A 22,328-nucleotide genomic window follows, 5' to 3' on the forward strand; every position below is an offset into this window, starting at 1 on the left:
TCAACTTCATTCTGTTAATATGTAAATTAAACAGAGTGGTTTTCAAATGTTAAATCAACCTTATAACCTAGAGACAAACCATACGTTGTCATCATTTATTATTATTTTTACATGTTGCTGAATTTAACTTATTACTATCAAGAACTTTTTCTTCTGTGTTTCTGAGAAATATTAGTTTATAGTTTGCTTTCCCATAATGTGTAGGTCTGATCTTGGCATCAGAGAAATGCTAGCTTCAAATAGTTAGGAGGTATTATCCCTCTTTTACTTTCTTAAAAAAAAAAAAAAGTTTGTATACAATTGCTATTTTTTCCTTTAATAGACGAAAGAATTCAGCAGTAAAGTCACCTATTCCTCAAGCTCTATATGGAAATATTTTTAAAAACAAATTAAAAGTTTTAGATTTTTGATTTCTTCTTGAGTTTATTTTTGTAATTTGTACCTTTAGAGGCATTTGTTAATTTCATGTACACTATCAAATGTATTGGCATATTATTCATAATATTTCTTTATTATCCTTGTAATATATGCAGTAATTTATCTTTCTCCCTCCCTTTCTCTCTCTTTCTCTCTGAGACTAGCTAGATGTCTATTTTTATTGATCTTTCAAATAACACGCTTTTGAATTTAATTGCTATTATTATTTTCCACTTTCTATTTCTTTGATTTTTTGCTTGGCTTTTATTTCATTTAATTTTTTAAATATAAATGAAATTTGCATTTAATTTGCTCTTCTTTTTCTAGTTTCTTGAGGTAGATTTTCAGATCTGTCTTCTTTTTCTAATGTGAGCATGACAAACAAGTAAACCTATAAATTTCTTTTTAAGTATTGCTTTAGCTTTGTCCCAAATATTTTGATATCTTATATTTTCATTATCATTAATTTCAAAATCTTTTAAATCTCCCTCATTATCTTCTCTTTCACTTATAGATTACTTAGAAGAGTGTTGATTAATTTCTATTTAACTACACTATTATTAGAGAACATATTTTCTATGTTTTCAGATATTTTGAATTTATTGAGACTTGTTTTATGTTCCAGGATATTGTTTCAGTAAAATTTCAGGATATGTTCTACCCCAGTAAAATTTACTTGAGAACTGGAAAAAAATGTGAACTATGCTGTTTGGTGTTCTAGAAAGGTCAATTAAGTCAAGTTGGTTGATAGTATTGTTCACTATATTTTTACTGATTTTCAGTTTATTATTTTATTAATTACTGAGAGAAGAGTGTGAAAATCTCCAACAAGAATCAACAATAATAATGGATTTGTCTATTTTTCCTTTCAACTATGTAAGTTTTGCTACCTGAATTTTGAAACTCTGTTATTAGGTGCATACATATTTAGGATAGTTATGCTTTTTGATGAATTCCCTTTTATCATTAAATTTTTTCTTTATTATGGGAAATAAATATTTCTTGTTCTGAAGTCTTTGTCTAATATCAATATAGTAATTCTACTTTTCTTTTGATTAGTATTTGTATGGTATACATTCGCTCATTCTTTTAACTTATCTGTGTCTTTATATTGAAAGTGGGTTTCTTATAGACAGCATAAAATTGGGTCTTGTTTCTTTATCCATTTTGATAAGCTACACCTTTTAATTTAAGTGGTTAGACCATTTACATCTGATGTAATTATTAATATGGCTGGATTTACGTCCACTATCTTGCAAGATGTTTGTTATTTGCTTCCTCTGCTCTTTGTCCCCCTTTTCTTCTTTCCCTGCCTTCTTTTGGTTAATTGAGCAATTTTTAGTATTCCATTTTATTTCCATTATTGGCTTATTAGCATACACCTTTGATTGATTGACTTGTGATTGCTTTGGGGTTTGTTTCATATATATATTATATATATATATATATATATCTTTAACTTTTCACACTCTACTTTCACATTATATTTTATTACTGTAGATATCAGAACTTTATATCCTCTCCCATCCTTTTTGATAGTCTTCTCATACATTATGCTTCTAACCAGGCTGTGAAACTCCAAATCCACTGCTACTGCATTAAACAGTTTTCTTTTAAATATATTTTTAAATGAGAAAAACTATTTTACATTTATTCATATATTTACCATTTAGGGGCACTTTTCAGTCTCTTTGTAGTTCCAAGTTTCCACTTGATGTCACTTCTTCCATCTGAAGAATTTTTCTTGGAGTACAGATATTGCAGTGGCAAATTCTGACTTTTGCTTTCCTGAAAGTATCTTTATATTTTTTTTTTCTACTTTGAAAGATATTTTTGCTGGCTACAGAATTCTAGGTTGACATTTTTCCTTCCTACAACTTTAGAAATATTGTTCTATTGTATTCTGGCTTGCAATGTTCCTTCCCAGATATCAGACTATATCTTTCAACTCTTTCTTTTTTTACAAAGATATTACTTTTTTTTCTTCTTTGTAAGTCATGTGTCTTCTACGGCTACCTTTGAGGCTTTCTTTTTAATTACTGGTTTCCAATAATTTAATTACTGTATACCTTGGTCTGTTTTTTTTATAATTATCCCTCTTGGGCTTTATTAAACTTCTTTGATCTATGGCTTAAAATTTTTATTGAAGAAATTTTTTGACAACTTTTTTTTTTTAATGTTTCTGCTCTCCTTCTGGAAAAATTGCAGCTCTACAACTATTAGACACTTTTAATATTGTCCCACAGGTCACTATAGCTATTTTTTTTAGTGTTTTTTAATCTCTGTGCTTCAGTTGTATACTTTCTATTGCTATGCCTTGAATTCAGCAATAATTTCTTCTGCAGTGTCTAATTTGTTATTTAGTCCACCCATCAAACTTTATTTACTGGTACTCTATTTTCATCCTTAGAGGATCCATTAATTTTTTGTTTACACTTTCTATTTTTCCTCATTATTTTAGAATTTTCTCTAAATTGAGCATATTTCTAATAATTGTTTTAAAGTTCCTGTTTATGAATTTCCTCACATTTTACATTCCTAGTTCTTTTTCTACCTCCTGATTTTTTTGGTTAAGAACCACATTTTTCTCCTTCTTTATGTGTCTAGTAATTACTAAATGGATGCTTATCATTGCTAACTACATTGCTGAGTGTTTAGATTCAGTTACATTCCCTTAAAGACTGCTGAATTTTGTTGGGCTAGCAGTTGATATATTTTCAGGTCATACTGATCCTTTCAAGGCTTGTTCATAAGCTTTGTTAGGGATGATCCAGAATTGCCTTTATATGAGGACTAGTTTAGCCCTATTCCTCAGGCACGGCCTTTTTTGAGTCTTTACTGCATATATAAGGTGTTTAGTGAGTTTCTTCAAGTTTGGTTGGTAAAATTTAAACATCTCCCAGATTTGTATGAGCACTGAGAAATGTTCCAGTTACAGCTCTCAGGTACTTTTTTGCCTTTCCTCATAGGATTTCCATGCCTACTCTTTAGCAAAATATTCAGAGACTTTAGAAATATTACTGTAGCTCTTCTTCTGCCTAGTCTTCTTTCCAGTACTCCTTCCTGTAAATTCCAACACCTTAGCTCCCTTTTCTATGAACTCTATCTGTTCAGCTCAGCGAGACTGTTGTCCTGAGTTTAAGTTCCCCTAACCTGGCCACAGTCTGAAAAGTGCTTCCAGATAGAAAACCAGGGCCATCACAGACCTTACCTCATTAGTTTCTTTTCTCACAGGTATCACAGTCCTACTGTCCAAGATCTGAAAACAGTAGTAGTAGTTTCTTATATTTTGTCCTGTTTTCCTATCGGGGAGGCAAGTTTGGTACTATTATTCTGACATGGCACAAGCAGAAGTCCCCCTTCAGTGAAGATTTAAAGTGTTACAGCCTGTGAACAAATAACAAAATGTAGTGTACACTACAGTGGAATAATATTCAGCAGTTAAAAGGAATGAAATACTGATAGATGCTATAACCTGGATAAATCTTAAAGATATTATGCTAAGAAATCAGACTCAGAAAGACATATTATATAATTCCATTTATATAAAATGTCCAGAAAAGGAAAATATAGAGAGACCTAAAGCAGATTTGCGTTGTTTAGGGCTGGGGTGTAGATGGGAAATATCTGTAAATGGGCAGAAGTTTTCTTTTTAGGATGATGAAAATGTTCTAAAATTAAATTGTGGTAATGGCTGTACAACTCTATAAACATACTAAAATTTATTGAATTGTACAATTAAAATGGATAAATTTGGGGAATTCCCTAGCGATCCAGTGGTTAGGACTCGGCATTTTCACTGCTGTGGCCTGGGTTCAATCCCTCATCCAGGAACTAAGATCCTGAAAGCTGCGTGGCATGGCCAAAAATAAAAAAAAATTTTTTTTAATAATATATTGATGAATTTTAAGATATACAAATTATATCTCAATAAATCTGTTAAAAATATATTATATCCTGCAGTTAACCATGCTTCAGAAAATTGAGGAAGGATTTGTACCTACATTTGGGGCAAAGCAATATGGGATGGACAGGTAACTGTCTTGGAAAACAGCAAAATATGACTTCAAAGCTTTGGAGAAGAAGGAGTGTGGCCCACATAGCTTGGTGGAATGACAATGGCACCAGTGTTGATTTGTAAAACATATGAGCACTGCTGAGGATTACCATATATCACATTGTAGTTGACTGGACATTTTTTGTGATTTGAAGGGAGAGAATATGGATTAGTGTTATTTGGACTTTAAATGGAATTCCTACGGCTCATAACTGGAGTACACAGGGACATGAGCATTACAAAGATTTAAAAGATATAAAGAGCTACCTATAGCCAAAGCTAGAGCTCTTATAGCTATAATAAGAGACTGTTGCTCCATTTAAAAAAAAACACACCAGAAACTATTTATAATTTAGCTTGTTTTGGAGACCTCTTAAAGACCCTAATTTTACTAAATGAATATCAAGTCTCTACTAACAAAAATCTTTTCTTGGTACACATGTCTGAGATTGCTACAAACCCCTGTTTCATATAACATAAAGAAATTACTAAACCAGTTCTCAGCACTCCTAAGGAGTCAGGTTGTGGCTTTTTAAAGGCAGTTGAATATTCCTGTTGTTTGTTCAGCATGGCAAAACTGCATTGTTGGTGGTACTACAGTGTTATCAGGAAATTCCCCACCATCAAAATTCACATCCTTGTACATCCAATGCAATAATGTTCAAAGATTAGATGGATTTTACTTAAGTGATAGGAGTATTGTCTTGAACAGTTCTTATGATAAGATTAAAAAGAAAACATAAATTGAATCTATTTGGTCAAGAAAGTTAAACAGTTGGAATGGGGTTTTACATACTTGACCATATTTATGTTTTGAAATTTAATTTAGTTTGAATAAGGATAATTCTTTCATGGTTCATAACACAAACACACTAGAATTCAAAACAAATAGCTGATTCTGTTGATAGACTCATAGTGTTAGATCTTCTTTTAGGAAACAAAACTGTGGCTAAATATGTTAAGAATATGTTTTGTTCCCTATTTCAGTGTTTCACCCTTGTAACACATTGCCTCTCCCGCTGTTGTCTGCAACCTTTTTACAGTTGGCATAAATATGTATATTAAATCTATTCTGATTATTATAGGTATCCCACCATGCAGCTCGCATTACAATGGTGTCTGTTAAAGCAGGGTTTTCATTGCCTAAGTTACTATGCCTTGGAATGTGTGTTATTAAGTGCCATCTCTTTTCAACACATTGAGGCTCTATTATTACCAAAGGAGACAACTGTATGATGTTTGCAAATTTAGACAGAAGCTTGAACAGGGACACCGGCTGCTAGATGGCAATAACAGAATTTGTGCCTGGGAATCCTGCTGAAAAATGGTAATTTCAGTTCAATATTTTTAAATTTCCAGGGAACCATCTGAATATAGACCTCTGGGCAACCACACCACACTCATTGGAAAGAGACATGACTGCAACACTGACAAATGCAGCAAAATCCTCTCAGAGCATTTTTCCTCTAATATTGCTATACATGTAGCACTTTGCTGCTTAATGGACACAGGGCTCTATTTATTTATCTATTTTTGGCTTTGACAACTGTATAATTTTTTTGTAACTGAAGACCATCCCCCTCTTCCAAAAAAATTTTACTGCATAAATCTGAGTAAAAATAAGGGCAGACATTCTTGTCTTTCTTCCTATATAAGCTACTCCCCACTCACAAGTAACTTTCCTGTTATTCCAGTATGTTTTGCTTACACACCATGAAAGAGTTATTGAAGTCCATTTTAGTTGACTAAGTTAAAAGAGTCAAAGTCCTAGAGGTACACACAAGGTGACTAAGGATATGGTTAACCAAGGAGGAGAGATATCTGGGCCATAGTGAACCAAAAGTAGCATATGAAGCACAGCGTGGAGATCAAAACACAGGATTCTAGATCACAGTATCCACACGTATGGCAAACTACCCTGACAAAGAAGGCAAATTTGCCCAGTACTATTCTATGTCCATATGTATCATATCAGCAGAATAGAAATGAAGTCATTGAGAATTTACACAACTATTGAAGAAAACTGCATTTCTGACCAAAGAACCTTTTGAATAATGCACGGCAATGTTTAGTCAAATGCCAAATAATGAAGTACAAAAGGACTAAAACAATTTTTTAAAGTTACATGATCTTTACAGGGTTAAGCATTTGAGAAAAAAAAAAACTCTCACGAAAGGATAAAATTGAAGTGGAAAAGGAAGAGTTAGTATAAGTCTTTCAGGAAGTAAAGGATAAAAGTACAAAGGAAGTTTAATATTCCTGAATCATGTGATAAATGTTCGCTTGTTTATTGATTAGATACAGACAATAATAATAAAATGCATTTATATAGTACTTTACAATTCACAAGATACGTAGATTGTATTGATTCACCTAACAACTTCTTAACGTGAGGCTAACAGATATCTCCAGTTTTCGAAGAAGAAACCAAAGCTCAGGCTAGATAGAAAGTTTAGTGGTGAGTATACAGCAGAGACTATATTGAACCTTAGTGTCCTATATCCTAATCCAGTGTTTTCTTACTCATCAACACGTTAAATTTAAAAAACGTTTAAATGATGGGTCTGGAATTACATTTTATACCTCCTTTAGAAGAGGAGTATTCAGATTGAACAGAATACTTAAGTTCTGGCCTTTGGACATATTTTCATCAACCTCCACTTCACCATGCTAGGGCTTTGCTATTGAAAAGCAAAAGAGATGAGAAGGTGGGAGCAGAAAAAACAGAGGAGGAACAGTACCATTTCTCAGAGCATTTCTTCAGAGCTTCGTGCTATAATCTGGCCGATTTGCCTTGAATTTTCCAAAGTCCCATCTGTAAAAAATAATGACCTTTTCATCTGACTAGAAAGGACTCTGTAGGGGGTGCTCCACTGCAGTTGTGTATGTTCTATTGAAAAGATTACTAGGGATGTTAGGTATGTTTTCATAGTCTCTCCTATATTCAGAGCCTAGGAATTAATAATAGAATGTTATCTCCTGTTTTCACTCTTTGTCCAGACACCAAGTTGATAACCATATTCGACGGTTATCAGTGATGTGCATCAGCTCATAAGTAACCCTTTGGCGTGTGAACATGGGGGATTTTAAAATACTGGGCTCTTCAATATGGATTTCTGTTACAGTCATGTCATTATCTCACCCTTCCACAATTTCAAAGGATCAGATGGCTATAACTGCAGAGAAGTAAATGAGTAATCTCTAGTCTATTTTAGAAATAGGAGGCCAGATGATTCCCCTTCCATAAAGGACTAAGATTTCATCTGCTGCTGAAGCCGAGTCTGATAAGAATGTAGTAGTTTCTGTGGATGAAATCTGAACCGAGGCAAGCAATGTTATTTTCATTTCTGAAAATGACCTATGTCCAGTGGAGCAATCACCTAGTAGGGCCATACTCCAATAAAAGCATTTCAAATGGAAGAGTTTCTTCTTTCCTTCAGTTCCCCTCTTAATTCTATCTTAAAGTGCATCTTGAATCTGAATGAGCTCCAGACAAACCTCACATACAACAGACAGGAGAACTCAAACCAATGCATTTATTATGCTCAGGAATCACAGCTGACTCCCAGCGCTGCCAAATCCTGCAGGATTTGCACAAACTGCACGTGATTTTCATAAGCATTGATTGCAGCCCAAATGCTGTTTTGTGAGTTGAATTTTTATCCAACTGCCAAGTGACCAATGTTCACTTCGCATCAGCAGGAAGGTTTATCAAGCTTATTTTATGACTTTTTGCTTTCTAGCTTATTTGGTTCTGCAAAAATGTAGCATAAATGTGAAATTTTCCTTTCAAATTACTACCAATGAAGACAATGTTTTGTTTTGTTTTCATGACCCCTGAGCTGTTAGACTGCAATCAAATACCAAAAAACAAATAATACAAATCAATCTCTCCAGTGATTTTGGAATATGAAAAGGTAATTTTTATCTCTAAAGAGAATTGTGTTCCTGCACCTTTATCTATAAAACCACTAAAATAATTACCAGCAGTGGAAGCCTGTAAAAAATAATGAGTCCTCCGTGTACTACATTGTACAATAGATAAAAATAAAGTCCAAGGCCCCGAGGAATTCAGAAGCTTAAAGTTCTGCATGTAGAGGCGTGGAAACAATACAGGACTTAAGTACAGTAACAGAACTTACCTCTAATTGAGGATGCTCTCTAAGGGGCTTATTAGCACAAGATCTATCTAAAGGGTTTCTAAAAACCCATTTGGGTCTTGGTCATCTAGCTGGCCTTCTACAGTAACAGATTTTCACTGAAATTCAGTCTTATTGATATCCATATTTTTTTTAAGACAGGAAAGAGAAAGCTTAAGAAAAAAAAAACAGAAAAAATGGTATTAATGTTTTAAACGAGTCTCTCTCCTTTAAGATTTGAATCTGTTTAGAGTAGAAATGTTATCCTTGTGATTGGCTCCCTCCTTATTGTCAGTCTCTGCTAAGAGAGTAAGGAGAGATGAGGGTGGGAATTTGAAGCAGATTCCTCTTTTGGGTCCTTGCTCTAGAAGAAAAAGCTCCCCGTGGGAAGGATGGTTACAGATGTCTATGCTGTCAGGCTTTGTGAAATATGGGAGGCTCATATACAGCAAAGACTTCAGTGTGCATTTGCCAAAGCCAGCTTAGAAAACAGGAGGAAAATAATTAAGTTGACTTAAAACCAAAACCGCAGACTTACATGGGTTGCTGGGTATTTGACAAGGTGGCCAGTCTTAGTATCACAAAGACAAAAGCAGAAACAAACAAATATTTCAGTCTGTCACTAACCAACAATTTTTTCTCACGGAGATCTGCTCACTTCTGGTAGAATTTTTATTTTTGGTTTTTAGTGATGTAACAGCAGTGTTGCTGAGGCTCTGGAAATATGAATATTTGTGTTTCCATATGGAAGCTGTCAGCACACAAAGCAGTCAGGCCAAACCCAACTACTTTCAAAATCCCAAACAGTAGAGTGTAAACCACTGTAAGTTTTCATATCCTCTAAATTTGTTTCATCATCTTTCTAGAGAGTGCTAGCACTTCCAAATACACTAATGAAGTCAAAATTGAGTACTGAAGTTTTAAGATGCACACTTTCAGAATTTAATGTTATAATTCATTTTAGTGGTACTTAATGCCAAAATACTTTTAAATTTAATTTCAGAATACCACAATAAAAATTTGATCAAATATAAAGATTCATTTTCACAGGGTCATTTCATTCAAACTATTCCTAGAATGTAAACTCTAGACAATTTTTATTCGGAAACCTAAATGATCCTAATATGGTTCTTAATAATGCCTCTAAATAAAGTGAATGTAACACCTTAAGTTTACCTAATAAATAAAAATATATAACAAAATCGTTGTCAGAATGTTGTCTTAGTGAGCACAGACACATTTATCATCATTTTAACATGCTGAACAAAAATGACTAAAAAAATGTTGAAAATGTAGTATATATCAGTAAACACGCTGAGCGTTGGGGAAGATTATTCATTTCACCTTTATGTAGCTAACAATACTTCCTGTCAACAGCTTCTTCATGTCGACTCATTCATTTATTAAATAGATGCTGGGTGTCAAGCACATTCCAAACTCTGTGCTAGTCCCTAAGAATAAAAAATGAACAAGAAGTATGTCCTAACATCCTACTTAGGCAGACAGTAAGTAAATAATCATAATATAACGTAACAAGTACCCTGATCTTGTTATTCAGAGAACTCATCAGGTTCATTCCTGCCTTGTGTTACACCCAGGATGTGCCTTCTGCCTGGAACACCTTTCCCCAGCTCGCTACATGATCTGATTCCACACAACGTGCAGTCTGCTCAGACTTCTTCTCCACAGAGATGGGTTTTATTTCCTTCATAGCCCTGCCCCTGTCTGGAGCTCTGCCTTTGATTCGCATTGTATTTCCTGTCTTCCCCGTTAGACATATGCTCCACATGGGCAGGAATTTTTTCTTGTTCACTTTGATATTCCTAGTTCTCAGAGGACAGGGTGGCATACAATAGGGGCTTAATAAATAGCTGTTACATGAATCAATAAATGTAGAAACCATAACAATGGTAAAAAAAAGGGGTTTTGCTTTTTGAAAAACTACCATTTCTCTGTCAAATCCGTATCATTACGAATAGGTCAAAATGGCAAGGCAGCCTTTAGGAATGAAAGAAAAGAAATTAAAAGATTGAGGGGTCTGTTGAAAAAAGAAAGAAGAGAAAAACATTGAGTCTACTACACACACCAGCTAGGAAGGGAGGGCAGGGTCCTTTTCAAGATATTTGTTTCCTTTCTTCCTTAGTTAATTAAGCCCAGGGTCTAACCTTGGTCACTCACCCAGTAACCCAAGGGCTGCTGTTTTTCTACTAGGAACTGCTTCACTGGACTTCCTTGTGGATAGTCCTTTGTCTGCTTCCCCAGCTTCTGAAATAACTGTGGTTCTTATTAAGTTAGATGATGAAGAAATTAATTCAATATATTACCGATAAATTCATTTGTTTTTCTTTTCCCTTTTAACACAGGACTTTTTTGGGGCGGGGGCTATTTCCTTTTTATTCTTAGGTTTTATAATAATATGTAAAGTTACTATTTCATTTGTTCTTTCTGCTCCATATACTACATAGGTCTGGAAACAATAATTTCTTTTTAACTTTTAACCGATTTCATTTCTTTGTATGGTAAGGAGCGGTAATTAGGTCCCCTGATTTAAATTGTTCTAATTTATACTTAAATTGTAAACCTTATACAAACAAACTCTTTTTTTTTTTTTTTTGCTCACAACTCACACACACACACTGTATTTTATTTTTACAAGAGATAAACTGACACCAAGCATTGTAAATGGATGGCCACAACAAAAGCAACGATTGTAATTACCAAACACGAGACACACTCATACAACACAGGACTTTTTGAAGGATTACATTTATATCTTTAATTAGGAGTCTTCTCCAGCTCTCATCTTCACCCCTAAAAGCCACGTTCCATTCATATCAGTTTGATCACCCTGATTAAGCAGAGACCGTGTTGCACATGGGGAGGAGCCTGCTTTCTTGAGTGGAACTGCTGGGGCATGACTTGGGTATGTCACTTTTCCTCTCTGCACCTCAGTTTAATCAGCGGTGACACTGAAACAATAATACCACCCTATAGTGTGATAGCAGGGATTAAATGTGAGAGTCAATGGATAATACTTAGCAGAGAGCTAGGCCCTTGTAGATGACAAATTAATGGCAACTCTCACAGGTCAGTACCATCAATCTTTCTTCCCCTAATGCAATTTTCCTCTCCTCCTAATGCAAAATTATGGAAATTTTATACCTTTTGCCATTTATATTATGGACTTTGAAAGGGAATGCTATAAGAAATGGTTACTGTTCCAGCATTCATGAGCTCCACTCAGTATCCAACAGGGCATGGGGGTGGAGGCTAATAGGGAAACTCAAGACAACAGTCATATTTCTCCTACTTTTTTTTTTTGCATTTCCTGGAAAACTTAAAATTTGACTCAACCTAATTCATCCTCATAGGATTTTCGTGAAGTAGATATGGGCCAATGTGAATGTTCTTATTCGCTAACAGGCACATTTATCAAACTAAATTGCCCTGCTTGTATGCCAATGGCAACGGTGACTAAGAAGAGAAAAATGTCATCATGGCATCACAATCAAGAGCAGACTGAGTTTTACAGTCAGACAGATACGGGTTCAAAGTCCCCCAACCTGTGTGCTACCTTGGTTATGTTATTCAACTTCTCTAGATTTCCTCATAAGGCTATTGTGAGTAGCAAACCACAAAATACAAGTAAAGTGGTTATCAGGGTGCCTGGCACATAGATAGTGTTCAATCTGTCTTAGTTTTTATTATTACCAGGCAGCATCCTAAATTCTCCCCAGTTGTGATGCTAAGACAGCCTGCACTTAGAAAATTTGACCAGCCTTTTACTGCAGTCATGTAATTATAACAGGGAAATTAAAATTGAGATCACGTACTACCCCGCGCCCCCAACACACATCCTATTGCAGCTTAAGGAATGGAATTTAGATACCCTAGATGCCACTATGTGTATGATTTTGTAATCCATCATTTTTTACCAGTGCTAAGTTAGTTAAAATTGTAGCATGTCATCCCTCAACAGGGGAAAGTGTGCCCCCTCTTGATTGGCAGAACAGCCCAGGATTTATTTCCACTGAACACCGTGCGATAGGCAGGAATGTGTTCTCTCTGGCTTCAGTTTCTAGGGCAATGTCTGATTTTTCCTGTGGTTGATGGGTGCTTGATATTGGGTTGGCCAAAAAGCTCATTCTGTTTTTGCCATAAGAGGGTTCTAATAGCACTTAGCTGTCTTTAACTTCATTCGAAACAATTCTGTTAGATTGTATTGTGACAGCTGTCATGTCAGAGTGCATTTAAAAAAACGTATCAAAATTGGTGAATTTTTGTGTAGCCATTTTAATATTGAAGATGGAAGAAAAAAAGCAACATTTTCAGCGTATTATGCTTTATTATTTCAAGAAAGGTAAAAACGCAACTAAAACACATAAAAAAGATTTGTGCAGTGTATGGAGGTGCTGTGACTGATTGAATGTGTCAAAAGTGGTTTGCGAAGTTTTGTGCTGGAGATTTCTCACTGGACGATGCTCCGTGGTCAGGTAGACCATCTGAAGTTGAAAGCGATCAAGTCGATACATTAACTGAGAACAATCAACGTTATACCACGCGGGAGATAGCTAACATACTCAAAATATCCAAATTAAGCGTTGAAAACCATTTGCACCAGCTTGGTTACATTAATTGCTTTGATGTTTGGGTTCCACATAAGTTAAGCCAAAAAAACCTTCTTGACCGCACGCAATTCTCTACTTAAACGTAACGAAAATGTTCCGTCCGTTTTTAAAATAAATTGTGATGGGCGATGAAAAGTGGATACTGTACAATAATGTGGAATGGAAGAGATCGTGTCTTTTATTTCTACTTAAAAACCAAAGGAACTTTTTGGCCAACCAATAATTCTGCTTTTCTAGTAACCCCCAAATCACACCTGATTGTCCCCTACTCGGGTGTTAGTAGAAATGAAGTGATCTCTTTTCGGGGACTTCAAACTAGAAAGACATTCCCCAAGGAACCATTGCAAACTGGAAGCTTCCCTTGCCATGTGCATCTGCCAATTACGCTCGGAGCCAATTATAACAGCCAATTATAATTCACTGGGGCTTTCAGTCTAGAGGGTTCTAAGTGGATTTTATATTTAATCCTAGGACAATTATCACCATATAATACTCCTCTAGTTTCTGTGGTTTGGCAGCACCAAAGAAAATGTGTCTTATTTATTAGCCCTTTTATTTTCAGCATAAGCCAGGGCTAGCTCCATATTACTTGTGAAGTTGATGAGATTTGTTGATGGAGCCTCTCTCTTCACCTACATTCTAGCACATATGCTGAGAGTCACAAACAGGCCCTGCTCCAGATCCTTCATGTCTCCTCTACCTGCAACATTGAGACTCAGAGAATATACTCCCCAGATCAACCCATCACCAATTTCTCTCCTAATTGTCCTTCACTTAGGATCCTACTCTGAGTAGTTATCCTCAGAAAAATTCACCTATAACTTTTTCATTAATGTATCACCCATTGGGTACAAAGTGCCAGGAGAAAAGACGTGACGCATAGGCTCTGTTCTTGAGAAGTTAAGATGAAGAAGATACATGAAAGGAGGGGAGCAGGTTAACTCAGCAATTTCTCTCTTGCTTTATTTCTGCCTGTCTTGAAGCTGGATTCAGTGCTGTGATAAATCCTCAAAATAGATCCAACTCCTTGGAACATCATAACAAATCAATATTACAGCAAAATTTTTGTAGCAAATAACTATAGTAGGCATATACTTAGGAAACAAACTCAATTATATGAAAAATTTATTATCTTTTTAAAACATTTGAAATAGTCTAGGCATAGCCAGTTGTTGGATAATAATTAAACACCCATGTACCAACCACCCAGCCAGAGAAGTAAAACGTTTCTGAGTTAATTGATGTCCCTAACATATACTTCATAGAAAATCATCCCAGTTTCTGTCCCCAGGGTTAAAAACTAGCCTGTGCTTGGTATTTATTATTCCCATGAACATTTTAATACTCTTTCTATATTTTATGTATTCATGTACAATATCAAGTAATATTTTACATAATTTTTAACATTATAAATAGGTTTGCACTGTACCTATTCTCCTCCAGTTTGCTTTTTCTTTCAACGCTAGTTTTGTAAAATGTATCTGTCCTGATACTTGTAGATATATGAATATAACACAATTTATTTGTATACAGCACAGTAAAGGACAACTCAGAAAGTGTGAGTCGTCCACATTCCAAAGAAAAATTTGGCCTTTGTCCAGCTCCTGGGAGGAATCCTCTAAGCCCTTGGAGTGTCCTGCTTGGTAAGAGTGGCCTTGTTAACTTAGGGGCCTTGGGTGGTGCCAGGCAGTCTACGCTAACGAAGTGATTTATGGTGGAGAAACTGAACCATGCAATATCTGACCTGTGGAGGGGCTAGAGAGTAAGGTCAGCCTAAGATCAGTCACATAAGCAGTCAGCCAAGCTTAGTTGACCAACCCCAGTAAAAATCTTGGACACCAAGACTTGGGTGAGCCTCCCTAGTTGTGAGTGTTGTCACACACTGTTGCTGAGAGAAGTAGTGGTGTCTATACTACTCCACTGCAAGAGAACAACTAGAAACTCATGCCTGTTGTCTCCTGGATTCTGCCTGATGTGTCCCTCTCTGCTGCTAATTTTAAGCTCTACCCTTTCACTGTGATAAACCATAACCATGAGTATAACAGCTTTGCTGAATTCTGTGAGTTCTTCTAGCAAATCATTGAACCTGAGGGTGGTCAGGGGACCTCCAAATACATACACTCTCCTATCGGTTGACATTGTTTCCAATTTTTTGCTATCACATGCAATGCTTATGAAGAACATAACATATATTTTGTTCATGTGTAAGTGAAAATTCCTGAGTCATAGGAATTGGTTCTAAAATTGTGAATTGCTCTCCAAAGTAGTTGTACCATTTCACACTCCACCAACCTTATCTGAGAATTCTCATCACTCTGATCCTCACCAACACTTGGTATAGCTAGACTTTTTAGTTTTCGGAAATCTAATGTTATGAGATTGTATTTCAGTATTCTTAACTTGCATTCCCTTGATGATTAATGAGGCTGAGCACCTTTGTGATTTGAGATTTCCTTTCCTGTTAATTGTTTATTTATATCTTTTGCACATTCCTATTATATCATCTCTTTTATTATTTATAAACGTTCTCTATGTATTTGGAAATAATTATTTAATGGTTATAAGTATGGCAAATATATAGCCCTATGGCTTATCTTTTTACTTTATCAAAATTTGTAGTACAAAATTTGAAGATTCAATGTAGTATATATTATCACTTTTTTTCTTTACGATTTATGCTTTTTGTATCTTGTTTGATTTTTCCCTAGTTCGTTGTCATAAAGATAGCCCCTATATTTTCTCCTAAATGTTTTATAAATTTTTGCTTTTTTACATTTATGTATTTTCTCTCTCTTGAATTTTGTTTGTGCATGATGTGAATAAGGAAACATTTTCTTTTTTTCCCATGTAATCAATTTTCCCCATAGCATTTTTGTATAAGCAGTATATTCTCCCCCCCACTTAAAAAAAATGTTTCCTCTATTATAGACCAAGTTTCCATAAATGTATGGTCTCTTCCATTTCTTGCTTGTCTAGTATATATTATTCTTTATCTATTCCTGCACGAATAGCATGCCTATTAATTAGTACAGCTGAATTTTTAAGCTTGACCTAATTACTAAAATCTTGGTATTTGGAAGATACCTCTTATTTCTTCACAAACTGATTTTAATTTAAAGTCAACTTTTAAATTTTCTCAAAAACATTTGAGATTTTGAATAGATAGCACTGTGTATATATTTGTGTGTGTGTATATATATACATATATATATATATATATATAAAATTATCCTAAGTGCACATATTGGCAATACTTAGTCTTCCTACACATGACATGGTGATTCCCTGTATTTCTATACTTCATTTTAATATACTTCCATAAAATGTTATCTATTTCCCCATGAAGATTTGCATATATTTTGTTACATTTATTCCTTAGGTACCATATATGTTTTGGTTGCTACTGTAAATACTATTCAAAAAATATTTGCTGGTATATAGAAACACGACTGAATTCTAAATATTAATCACAAATTTTGTTGAATACTCACCAATTCTAAAAAAATTTCTCTCCATTATCTAGTATTTTCTTTGTAGACAAATACACTATAAGCACATAATGACAAATTTGTTTTACATTTCTTTATTTTCTTTAAACTGAATTAAATTTGACTGAGATTCCATCCTACTAAACTGGTGGGAAGTTGTACCTCAGTCGTTACAGGTCATTACCCTGTCACACTCGCACACCCAGTGTTATTCGACGGCCCAGGATCTTATACCTAACCAAACAGTCAGGGAGCTCCATTAGTCAACACCTAAAGGTCCACACTAGCTACCACTGACACAATACTCTCCATGTCCCAAACCACAGAACACGGTCAGGTCTGGTGGCTTTGCTGCTTCTGTGCCATGCTTAAGGTACAGAAATCTTTGCCAATCCTGGGAGCCCAGGTCCAACCCCCAGAGGCCCCGTGCGTAGCCATCTCCTCTGAGATCTCTCAAACTGCTGCCACAGTTCCACATGGAGAGGCAGGGTGGGAGTTCTCACCAATTACTCCGCTTCAGATTAGCCCTTTAAAAACAATCAAAGGTTCTATCTATTTGAGTGGAACTAAATATACAAATTAAAATCTTAAATTACCTACCCATGTGCTAAAATCACCTTTAAACAGGTTGTTCTTCCTGTCAAGTTTCTAGTTAGTTGTCAGGGACTGGGTATTTATTTCTTGGCAGCCAGCTTTCCTTCTACCTCCCCGCCCCGTAAGTACACATATCCTAGTAATCTGGCCAATTTGGCCTATTTAGCTCCAGCCTTATTCATACACACATTTAATCTCTGCCTTTCTAAAACCTTTCTAAAGCAAAGAATGAAGCACTAACTTCTCTGATTTGCTTTCTTTCTCTCATCACCTCATTCGGTCAGCAAAGAACCCTTTTTAGGAATTTTCAGTTAGAAAGAATTTCACTCTCACAATCATTTTTCCCAGCCAGGAGGACATTTACAACATAATCAGTAGGTACTAACCTGAAAGACCACACAGAATTCTGCAGGGCACTGGCCCATTTGTATGAGCCAAGGAAGGATCAGGAAGAGAGAGAAGGATCAAAGAAAGAGGCAAAGCCAAATGCAGAAGAATAGGGAGACATTCTGCCAGGCTAAGGAAACTGAGGGCAAGGGGACATTTCTAACAGAAGGACTTATCTGTGCAAAGGGACAGGGTTTTGATAGAATATAGCCTATATTTTCAAAATTTGGAAGAGTCATGTACGCCTTTCAGCAAAAACCAAAAGAAAGGGGTAGGAACTTGGGCTAAAAATATTAGGATTAGACAATTATGCGTCTTTTAATTAATATTAAATAATATATGTCATCTTATAGGTGATTGGACCCATTGAAAATATTTGAGTGGAGAAAAGAGGAAGTGACATGTTTGTCTGTTTCTTAATTGAAAATGTGATGTTAATGACTGATGTCAGCTTAATACATTATCCCTTCTAAATTTTTGCATTTTAAAAGATATATCATTAGAGAAAATTAACACAAAGAGATACCACTACACCACTATTAGAATGGCTAATATCTAAAAAAAAAAAAAATGACAATACAAAATGCTGGTGAGGACGTGAGCAACAGGCACTCTCATTCTTTGCTGCTAGGAGTAAAGAACGGTACAGCCACTTTGGAAGACAGTTTGGAAGTTTCTTACAAATGTAAACACAATCTTATTATGTGGTACAGCGGTCACATTCCTAGGTGTTTTCCCAAATGAGATAAAAGCTAATATATACACAAAATCTGCATATGAATGTGTTTATAGCATGTTTACTTGTAATAATCAAAAACTGGAAGTAACCAAGATGTCCTACAGTAGGTGGATGTAACTGTGGTATATCCATAGAATGGAACATAACTTAATCATAAAAAGAAATGAGCTAGCAGGCCACAAGACATGAAGGAAGCTTAAATGCATATTGCTAAATGAAAGAAATCAATCTGAAAAGCCTACATACTGTCTGATTCCAACTACATGATATTCTGGAGAAGACAAAGCCAAAGAGTAAAAAGATCAGTAGTAGCCTGGGGTTAAGGGTTTGGGGGTGGGGAGAAAAAGAAGGGATGAATAGGTGAAGCAGAAGGGATGAATAGGTGAAGCAAAAGGGATTTTTAGAGCAGTGAAATTATCTGTATGATATTGTAATCGTAGATAACAATACAATATATATTTGTTAAGACCTATAGAACTGTACAACAAAGAGTGAACCCTGATATAAGCCATGGGCTTTAGTTAATGATAATATATCAATATGGGTTAATCAGATATAACAAAATATACCACACTAATGCGAGATGTTAATAATAGGGGAAATTGAGGGGGGAGGTATAACAAAAGGTATATGGGAACTCCGTACTATCTGCTCAATTTATATGCAAACCTAAAAAACTGTTCTAAAATATTAAGCCTATTAATTTAATTGAAAAGCATACACACACACACACACTCACACACACACACACTCACACACACATACACTGAGAGAACACAGCTGCATCTAAATCAATTAACTCTTCGAACCAATTATCTACATGCACATTTCATTATTCTATACACATACAAGTATACATTGTGTTCCAGACACCATAAAAATTCTGAGATAAAAGCTTCATGAGGACAGGAGTCTCTGCCATTGGGATTTGTGTCATTGAGGTATCCCAAGTGTCCGCCACTGACAGGCCCTTTATAATTAATTAGTACTGTAATTTTTAAATTAATGAATAAATTATTGGAAACATGCAATAAAGAGGATTTGCAAAGTGATCAGAAAGAATCCCCAGTGAGTTTAGAAATAGCTTTTCAGTAAATCAACAGTATTAGCATCAAAGATAGAAAAATGGAGGGATGAGGCAGAGCCAAGCAGGGAGGCCCCACTGGTGAATGGGTTTGTCCATAACATTTGTGGAAATGATTAGCATGATTGCGACTCTTGGAAAAGAACCTAAGATCTCTTCATCTGTTTAGTCAGGTGGGTGAACTCTAGGACACACACAGATTTGACCATTGTCACCATGGAAAATTTAATTTCCAAACAAGCTTACTTTGTCAATGGTCAAGATGGGTATATTACTTAAATAGGAAATTTCTATTTTGATATTCCCATGGTAAGAGATTCTATCCTATATTTCACATATGGGAAAGTGCTAAAAAAGGGATGAAGGTAAGACTAGGAACAAGTAAACAAGAAAAGTTTCTGGGAATTTTTATGACTGTACTGACATTGGCTTGTCTGAATATAAGAAACTTTCTTTCTTAAGATGCTCAAAATCCAGCTTAAAAGGACTGAATTGTAAATGAAGGAATGTTCATTTACACAAAAAGTCCTAGAAGAAAACACATGAGAATTTTTATACAAATAAAGCCCAGGAACCATAAAGGGAAAGTAAGATCAGTTGGCCCTATAAAATTTAAAATGTTTGGCTAAAACTGGCATAAAAATGTTAAGGCACAGTCACAAAAAGATTTTCAATTTTAAACATTGGAGTAATATTCAGTAGTCTAATAATAAACAACAAAAGGAGAAAAAAGATAATTCATAGCAGAAGACAATCAAAGCCTTGATACAGCCTAAAAATTTTCAGTCATTCTTGAACTGAAAAACAATGCTAATAGAGATCATTTTTTAAAATCTATTCGATAGGAAAAGATTTAAAATATTATTCAATTTCAATACAATTTGATTTCAATAAATTGATATTATTCAATGATCCAGTTTTGTTAAGAATATAATAGATAGGCTTTTACAAATGTTCTTAATGAAGACTAAATTGTTTCAACTTTTTTGAAGTTGATTAAGCAAGTTTACCAAAAATGAGAGCAAGAAGTTATTACATGCTACACATTGTTAAAAGCACTCTATGTTTATTAACATTTAGTCTTTACAATGACTCTGTGAGGGTAGATACTGTTATTATCTCCCCATTTTACAGATGAGAAAATTGAGTCGTGGAGCAAGCAGATAACTTACCAAGTAAGAATTTCACATACCTAGGAAGCAGAGATGCTGAAATTTAAACCCAGGTATCAGAGTTCATGGCCTTAACCATCACCTCATGGTGTTTCATATATTGTTTGAAAATGTACCTGGGATTTTGTTTTTATTCAGAGATGGTGAGGCTAACAGATCAGGAGAAAACTGCTGCTGAAAAGATCGTTTTTTACTCACAGTTCTCAAGTGGAGAGGGGATGCCATGCCATGCAGAGACACATGAGGAAGCACCAGGATCAGTCGAGAGACAGAAGGAGCGAGGGGAAAGCATGAGCAAGAGCCTTGATCGTGGTTTTTGCAGGAAGGAATGGGCAAGGCAGGGTAAGCAAGCTGAGCAGACTTAGGACTGGATCGTTTGAAGGATTTCGGCAGGCTCTGGGCTATAGGATAACCAGGGCAGAGGAATGTTGCCTCCTGGAGTGTAAGAATCAGAGGGAGTTCAGAGTACGGGCTTTGGATCGATTGATTTATATATTAAAGGTGTGTTTGCAGGCAAGTTGTTGCTATCTCTTGAAATTAGATAACTCTGGGAGGGGTAATTTCTCCAGGATCAGTAAGGCCCCAGATGTCAGAGCATCAAGATTACAGGAAATAAGAAAATACATTAATACCTATATGTATATTCTTTGACTCAGCAGTTTACCATCTAGAAATTTATGCTGTAGAAATACACACACAAGCAGACATGTGTAAAAACAAATGCTCGATACAGCACTGCCAGCAATTGCTTACATTTACTATTAGCAACTGTATATGATTCTGGTGTTGGTGGAGGCTAAGAGACTAAGAGAAAGAAGTGGGGGCCCCAGCACAGTATTGTTACCGGTATGGGTGTTTCTGAAGAGTTCTAATCACGAGCCAGAAGAGGGGGACAGTGGTTCTGAAACTTCAGCGGGCATCAGAATCACCTAAATGGCTTGTTAAAACAAGATCCAGATCACTGATCTCTACCTCTAGAATTTCTGATTCAGAGGGTATGGGGTGGGTCCTCCATATGTGCATTATTAACAAGCTCCAAGGGATGCTGATGCTTCTGGTCTAGAGATGATGATCTGAAATTCACTGCCCAAGAGGAAGAGCTATTGAATGAGGACACAAATTTAAGACATTCTAACAGCTTAGCTCAACTGACCTTGACAAAGCAGCAACCAATCACACCTGTGAGACTGGGTGAGCAAAGCTTGCCACCAGAGGGCAGTGCTAGAGATCCTAGGCACCTCAATTTGGACAGAGCTGCTGTCCTAATTAGACCTGACTTAACTGGATGACAAGTATTCAAAATAATTCACTTTTCATGTAAAGTTAAGTAATGATTCTTTAACACAGCTGTTTTCAGCAATTGGCTGCAAGATAAATACTGGAAGGTCAATCCTTAGGTCTGGAATGTTCAGATGGCCAAGTCACATATGGGTTACTGAGGACCCCAAAAGAGGCATTAAAAAACCTTACAGCTTAAAAGCCCGGATGCCAGGGATATTATTCTGCAAAAATGCGTTTTAGCTTCTCTGTGTGGTCTTTTCACTACCCATTTGGATTCATTCTTGTGGAACTTAACCCTAAGGAAGGTAGCACTAAATATTACCCTGCTTTGCTAGGGTAATA

The 22,328-nt window shown here is 35.6% G+C and overlaps 1 long non-coding RNA gene across 2 annotated transcripts in view; it reads right to left on the reverse strand.

The window, feature by feature from the left end:
• The window catches only part of LOC149747883 (uncharacterized), a 904,363-nt gene that overhangs the window by 405,879 nt on the left and 476,156 nt on the right, over window positions 1–22,328 (reverse strand). The window contains exon 1 of one of the 2 annotated variants that reach the window (XR_016395105.1): window positions 1–20,398. This exon is cut by the window's left edge and continues 25,166 nt beyond it. The exons of the other annotated variant lie outside the window; for it this stretch is intronic. This is a non-coding gene — a long non-coding RNA (uncharacterized LOC149747883). Of the gene's footprint in view, window positions 20,399–22,328 lie in introns of those variants that run through there. 2 annotated transcript variants of the gene reach the window in all.

The sequence above is a fragment of the Delphinapterus leucas genome, chromosome 12 (genome assembly GCF_059928025.1).
Source record: "Delphinapterus leucas isolate spDelLeu-1000000601 "Yukka" chromosome 12, BTC_Dleu_Yukka2, whole genome shotgun sequence".
NCBI lineage: Eukaryota > Metazoa > Chordata > Mammalia > Artiodactyla > Monodontidae > Delphinapterus > Delphinapterus leucas.